The following is a 7,542-nucleotide window of genomic DNA, read 5'->3' as shown; positions in this document are numbered from 1 at the left end:
ATTCAGTAAATGAAACAGTGCAGTTAAATTACATGGGGTCACGATGTTGTAGTTACTAAATGTAAGCTAGTATACTTTAAAATTGTTATAACATTAGAATGTTCAATATAATCGTCATAGCAACCACAATTAAACAAAGAAACACAAAAGAGTACCTGACAGGAAGCATGCTTTCTGTACTACAAAAGAGGATAGGGGCTGTGGATTTACTACTCTTCTCTGAGGCTACTGAGCAAGCTATCATGCACCATGAGACAAAGCCTAAGCTGTTCCACTAGGGACTCATCCATACGCAGAACTGGTGAAGCACTGAGCAGAAAGAAGTGGCGAGTGGAGAGGCAACTGAAACAAAGTTGGCACAGCAACTGCTCCAACCCTGTGTCTTTCTTCATGGCTTCCCAGGAGTTTGAGGTTGAAACAATGTTGACAAAGACAAGACAAAAATGGGAATTAGTGTACTTGGTTCGTGGAAAAGTTTGTGATAAACAGGATGACACTTGAGAACCAGAACATCACCTCATGACCTGTGAAAAATATATACATGATTTTAATAGACGACAGACTGAGAAACTGAAAAAACTAGAATGGACAAGGACAGTAGAATTTGTTCGAACAATGCCAGAAGAAGAACTTCCAGATCTACCAAAGCGGACAATACTAAGAGCTCTCCTAAAATGCTAGTGACTGGCAACAACACGATCCCAAAAGCAGCCAGTTATTTGCTGCCCGCAAGAACTTAGGAGAAAGGCAGCTTCACTTCTCACTGATGCAAAGGATATGGAGTTAGTAAATTCAACTCTCAAGACATTTGCACCTGACAGTCTGTTGACAACAAGAAACTGTGATCCGTTTTCAGGAACTCAAGAAACAGAGCTATTGCAGTAGATCAGCAGGACGTGGTGGCTTCAAGGTGACAGAAGGGAAACCAGCCAGGGACCCTTTGTCAGCTCCCAGTGCAGAACAGGCTGGAATAGAGGACAAGACCCTGCTACAGCCACTAATGTCTCAGATGTCTGGCTCAGTTACTGCTTCCATGGACACAGACTATCAGCTCCCCAAAAAGCTATAGTGGTATTAATGACCATTAGCAGCCACTGGAACAACAGACCCGTACATCAGTTCCAAGAGTGAAAGATGGCAAAAGACATGTTACTGATGATGGCGGAGACCAGTCTTTTGTCAGGAAAATGTACTTCACCATAAGGCTAACAGAGAGTGCCATGCAATACAGAGACATTGTAGTGAAGAAAGAGGATGGATTCCCCAGATATTGCTATCACCAGATCGACAGAAAAAAATGCACTGAATACGAAGTAATTAAAGAATAGTGAATGCTCTGATAGGTGCTGCTGCAGATGACAGCAAGCTTGTATTGTTCAGTGCAGCTGAAGTGTCTTTTGCTGTGGTCTTGATTTTGGGTATTTCGTGAAGCACTAAGGAATGACAGAAACAGAGCAAGCTTTGAAATGGTGAACACCATCAAGACTTTGTGAACATTTTATTCAGTTTAAAATGCCTATTGTTGTATCAGTCAATGGCCCTGCCATTGGACTTGTGCTTCCATGCTCCATGCTGCCACTTTGCGATCTAGTGTGGGCAACTGAAAAGGCGTGGTTCCAAACGCCTTATATGACCTTTGGACAGTGTCCAGATGCATGTTCTACTGTTACATTTCCAAAAATCATGGGTGAAGCATCTGCAATGAAATGTTAATTGCTGGGCGAAAACTGACAGCACGGGAGGCGTGTGCCAAAGGCCTGGTCTCTCAAGTGTTCTTGACTGGAACTTTCACCGAGGAGGTTATGATTCAATTAGGAAGCTTTCCTTATATAATGCAATTGTGCTAGAAAATGTAAGACCCTTGTTCGCTGTATATTAAGATGGAGTTGGAAAAGTCCAATGAGAGAGAGTGTGAGGTGCTGCGGAAGATCTGGGGCTCAGCCAAGGGTAGAATCCATGGTAAAGTATGTTGAAAATAAAATTAATGAGTTTTATTGTCAGGCGGTCTGCTCAGACCCAAGAACTAAGCCGAATCAAATACATCATGAGTGCAAGATGCCCGAATCCTCTTCATAGCACAAAACAATTTCACCCAAGGTGAAGGCTTGGAAGCTGATCGGAAATGTCCAAGCTATGTCTTAAATTATCATGGCAATTTTTAAGCGCTGTAACTTTAAAAGAATTAAAAAAACATTTCCTTGAACTAATGTGATTATTTTATACACACGTAAGCCCAAGTGTAAACAGACTGGTGGGTACTAGACTGTTCTTGCAGCTCTAATTTGTATCTATGGCTACTACTATATATAAGATCAGAATTGCATTTCTTAGATGTGGATGACAGAGAATTCTGCAAAATGTTCATTTTCTTATTTTTATATCCTAGAATGCAGAGTCTACTGGGGTAGGAGGCAGCCTCAGCTTCCTCCCCACAAGAGAGACACAGACTATCAGAGATGGTGCCCTTGACCTTACAGTGGCACAAATAATTCAGAGACACAGAATTAGGAGTTAAAGGTTATCTTTTAGAATAAGTATTTCCGAACCAGAATCCCCTGATCATCATTCTCCTAAACAGAACATGATTGGAATATATGATGAGAATCACTTGGCTTTCTTTTCTTTTTAAATGTCTAATGCTTAACAAGTTAACAAAAGACAACTTTATCTCTCCAAAGTAAAACTTGTTGCACCCTATTAGTGAATTTTGGATTCTTTTTGGTGGAAATAGCCACTTTCTAATATTTGTAATGTGCACGTTTAGATTTCCTTAGCCTATGTTGTAGTTACACTAAAATTCTGGAGGCATTATTAAAGGCAGAAATTTCTTTCAAAATAAAGAAAAGACCCCACACTCTGTATGACATTTAACATTATCAGTTTCTGTTTTTATGTGCACAATTTTCTGGACACCCTGCGTGTTCAGCCACCCAAAAGCTCTCTGAATCCTGTGCTGTTGGTTTTCACAGAGGCTGCATTACATAGGCATAATTCATGACCCTCTGGTCACTGGCATGAATGCCACCTGTTGCAGGATTTCTAATGATCACTTCACCAGCCAAGAATCTTTGTGAATGATGGTACATTCCACAAGTTTCTCTTGAGCCTGCTTTTGTAAATTTACACACCCATCTTGCAGGTCGCACTCAGCTCAATCTATTGGCTTGAGTTTCATTTCGCTAGGGATGCACCAGGCACAGAACGGAGGCAGCTGTATGAGTGAGTGATGGTTGACCCCAGTCACTGCACACAGCTAGCATGTTATCTGTGATGAGCATGCAGGTCAGGTGTTGGTACAGGCACAGCTCCCTGCAATATGTAGGTGAATCAACCATACCACAAGCTTTCTCTCCTGCAGATACTGAAGAATGCAGTGGCATCCAGAAACATAGAAATGACAGAAACTTCAGAGATAGAAAGATGTCATCACAGCCCTGACTTGGAAAAGCTTTAGATCTGGTCTTTTTTAGAGGCAAAGTCCTGATTTCAATTTTATTTTTTCTTTTTTTTTTAAACGTACCCATGGGATAACTATGGCTTAAATCAGGGTTTTTAAAGGGTTCTGTCTCTCTTGCTAACAGAAATTAGGATGTGTTTTCTTCACTCTTTGACTGCTTTTTATTTATCATGACATGCTATAGAAGAAATATTGATTGGCCCAACATCTTTCTGTTGTCTGTAGAGCGGCCTATTTCTCAGAAGCAGTAAGATTTTGGCTTAGGTATAACAAAACATCTTCTCATGTAAGACCAATTTCTAGATATTAGAAATGCTCTCTATATTTATCGATGCATCAGAAACCTTCCACAGTTCTTTATTTATTTAAGGTACTGTAATGAAAAAGAAACTTGCAGTTTCCTGGCACTTCATTCCTTTTGCATTGCCTATAGGGGAAGTAATGGACTTGGAGTGTTGCTGTTTAAAATGGGAAACTGTGATGATGTGAACAAAAGAGTCTCCAGACCAAGATCCAAAGGCTGAGGCAACACAATTTGGTTTTGATTGTTTCCACGAGAATGTTTCTCTGATGTTTGGGGAGTTGTTTACTGTGGTGTTTTGCTGATATGACTGCTAAGAAGGCATGAACAATTTTACAATATTTATAAAGATTTGGGTTGTTTCACAGTGCAAAAAGCTTTGCATATAAGAAACTTCAAACAATATGCCTTCCCACCCTTAGAAACTATCTAAGTCTACAACTGTATTGACAAAGAAAAACTACATAGTTATGGTGGATTATTGGTAAAAATTCAACAAGCAGAGAAACAGCCTGAAAAATCAGGCCACAGACACAAATTTACAATATTGTGTAATCCTATGGCCCAAGCAAATATTTTTCTAAAAGCCCAACGTGTGTGTGTGTGTGTGTGTGTGTGTGTGGTGTGTGTGTGCTTAAGACATGCCCACAGTTACTCGGATTAAAAAAAAAAAAAAGAGCCCCATTAAAATGTATGTCTTTCATCTTTTGTGTAACCAGAGGACTCCAGGAAATAGCGTCTCTGTTTTCTGACATGTGCACATTTTTCTCCAGTTTGTTACAATGGGCGTGGTATATTACTGAACATGCTTTAGACTACGAGTCACGTTTGTGGAAATTATCGTTTTAACCTCTGGTCACAAGCCAGTTTCCTGGGCCATGCTTTCACTTTAACTCTTGTGTGGCTCAAGGCCAAGTTCCTGAGCCAACCTGAGTCATTACTTCAGTTATTAATAGTCGCAGGCCCAAGGTCCCAGAAAAGATGAGTACTGCTTTCTTGAGGACTACTGAGTCCATTTTATTTCTTCCGAGTCCATCTATTTATGTTCATATCTATTGTCCTCTATTTATATTCATATCTGCAGCTTGTCCTCAGTTGTTTGTTTTCTTTTTCTATTTGTTTGTTTGTTTGTTTGTTTTTTATTTCTCAAGAGTAAACAAAGCTCTGGGCCAGTGTCAAATAAAATCCAACAGATTTTCCTGCCATACTTACAAGGCTTAGGAGAAAGGATGCTGAGAGAGACTTTGGCAGTCTCCTCTAACCCTCCACTGTTGGAAGTGTTGCCTCTGTCCTAAGTGTTTTGTTTAACAGAAGATCTAGTTGTCACATGGGACTGAAAGCATATCTAAATGAAGGTTTCCGGTCAAGAATACAACACACTGTTATGTGAAGGCCTTAAAACTAACTCCAGTTTCTGACAGCCAATCAGAGTGTTGCCACCAAAAATTCCAGGCTTTTCTGTTGCTTTTTTTTTTTAGTCATGTGTGGCTACTGGGTCTCTGATGTCTTATGCAGTGTTGAGACCTGGAGATATAATCTTACTGCTAAAAGTCAGTAACAAGAAATGTAATTCAAATAGTTACTATTTTGCCAGGTTTTTTTCTTCAAAATGTTAAGAATTCAAAATTGTAGTCTAAAAATTTTTGTTTAATAAGGGTCTTCTTGTCTGCCAGTGAGAGATATTTATGGCACTGTATGGAATGACATACATTCCAGTAAAATTTCTCTTTTGGGTGGTTATTTCTCTATAAAAAGCTCAGCACTGCTACATATATCTAAACAGTTTCTTTGTGAGACACATCCTATTTTTCTGCAGAGCGACATTCTGTGAGGACAGGCAATAGAGCTTTAACCTCTTTTTTCTGACTATTGACTATATACACCCAGGATTCAGCATTTTCATGAACATTTTAGACCTTAAAATGCATCCTAGTGAGATGAGGTTTTTCTCTGCGGGAGGCTTTGTGAGTACTTTGCACAAAACCATTGGTTATTTAACTGCTGTCTCTTCTATGTCTCTCTTAACAGGAGTAAAACTCTCTGCTCTATTTGTAAACAGAAAATATCCACTTTCAATAATCAGAAAGAAGACGCCTTTGGGAGACATATTCTAGCTAACTGCCATCTTATGAAAGCCAGCCATACACGTTCTTCATCTAGCAGCACTGAAATTTAAACTAAAAGAGAATTTTAGGTGTCAAAGTCAGTGGTTCTTATTTCCTGGAATTTCAATGTTTTTCTACACTGTAGCAAGGGAAGCCAGCAAGTGTATTGAAATTCTTACTCTATACAATGTCTTCCTTGAATCCAATGATTATAGAATCATTTTTTTGGTTTCCAAGTTACTTGGGGAATCCTCTGGGTTCAGTGGGCTTAGGAAATCGGCAAAGATTCACCAGTGGAGGGCAAAAGCCTGTGCAGGTAAACATTACTTGTCCTACTGTCTAGCTCTTCTGGAACTGTAGGTGAAGGTTTGGCTTGCATCCATGGGGGACATCTACCTCAGTCACCAGACTCAGAAAAGACAAGAGGAATACAAATAGAAGGAACATCTTCTCTAACTTTTTAATCAGTCAGGGCTACTTCAAAAAGGGAAAAGAGTATGGGATGCTTTCTCTCCCTATTTCTTTAGAACGATCACAATCTGCAGTGTGCATCTCTCTGTGTACATTCTGAAACACAGAAATTTAATTGACCATGAGACTCTGAAAAAAGAAAGTGCCTATTTATTTATTTATTTATTTATTTTCTTCTCAAGGGTATGACAATTTTACCAGCTGCAGGACAGACAGGCCTAGTTTTCTGAGGGAAATGTTCAATTTAGTACTATTTAACAGTTACAACTTTCCTTCAGATGGCAAAGAAAGGAGTTTGAGGTTTTTTTTTTTCTGTTTTTTGTTTGTTTGTTTGTTTTTGTACAAGCTTACTTTGATTTAGGAGACAACCCAGATCTTTCTAAGCATTGTAAAACAGACTCTGCCCTCTCAGCAGTCATGCCAAGCAAGTTTTAAAGTGATAATTCATTAAAATCAGAGACAAAACCCTGAGGAACACTCAAATGTAACTTCTAAATGCCCTATCTACCATCCTCATTTAGAAACACCAGCAGCCACTCATCAGTTTGTCTTGTTGTGCCACTAAAGAAACCTCCAACTTCACTGTTGCCCCTGCAGGAAATACTCAATATATGTAATACTAGAAGAGTACAAGTTTTCTTCTCATTGCAGGGACTTAGACAAATCACAAAAAATATAAGCAAGTGTCCTCTGATGACCTCGGTGGATATACAGTGACATTTCAAAATCTAACTCAGGTGTTTAATCATACCTGAAGAGATAATACATCACTCCTAAACCAACCCTCACTCTTGTCCTGAGCAGGCAGCTTTACGGAGAGCAGATATATCCATGGAGGAACCACATGTCTTTCTTAAAATCTTTAAAATGGAGGGTGAAAAGGAAAAAAAAATTGTTGAACAGATAACAGAATTCTTCCTCCTAATAGGAAGAAATGCAGTGCTGAAAACACAATTGAAATCTTAGTGATCCTATAGAGGAGTGAGAAAAAATTATCTAATGAGTATACTGGAAGGCTTATCAGGGAACAGGACAAAACTTCTTAATTATTCTAAACTGCTCATAATAGATTAAAACCACACAAAAGTTATTAAGCCTTTTTTAAAACCCGAGAAAGGATGTAGTGAAACACATTCTTCTCTCTCCCTATTTAGTTAAGAAACAGTTAATCTTAAGATAAAAGTTTATAACTCAAGCAGACCCTGACA

The 7,542-nt window shown here is 39.0% G+C and overlaps 1 pseudogene; it reads left to right on the top strand.

Moving 5' to 3' along the window:
- Nucleotides 1-390: 390 nt before the first annotated feature.
- Nucleotides 391-2,076, top strand: LOC117090578 (annotated as a pseudogene).
- The last annotated feature ends 5,466 nt before the right edge of the window (nucleotides 2,077-7,542 follow it).

The sequence above is a fragment of the Trachypithecus francoisi genome, unplaced genomic scaffold (assembly GCF_009764315.1).
Source record: "Trachypithecus francoisi isolate TF-2019V2 unplaced genomic scaffold, Tfra_2.0 Contig01035, whole genome shotgun sequence".
Lineage (NCBI taxonomy): Eukaryota > Metazoa > Chordata > Mammalia > Primates > Cercopithecidae > Trachypithecus > Trachypithecus francoisi.
This window is presented reverse-complemented; position numbering and strand designations above follow the sequence as displayed.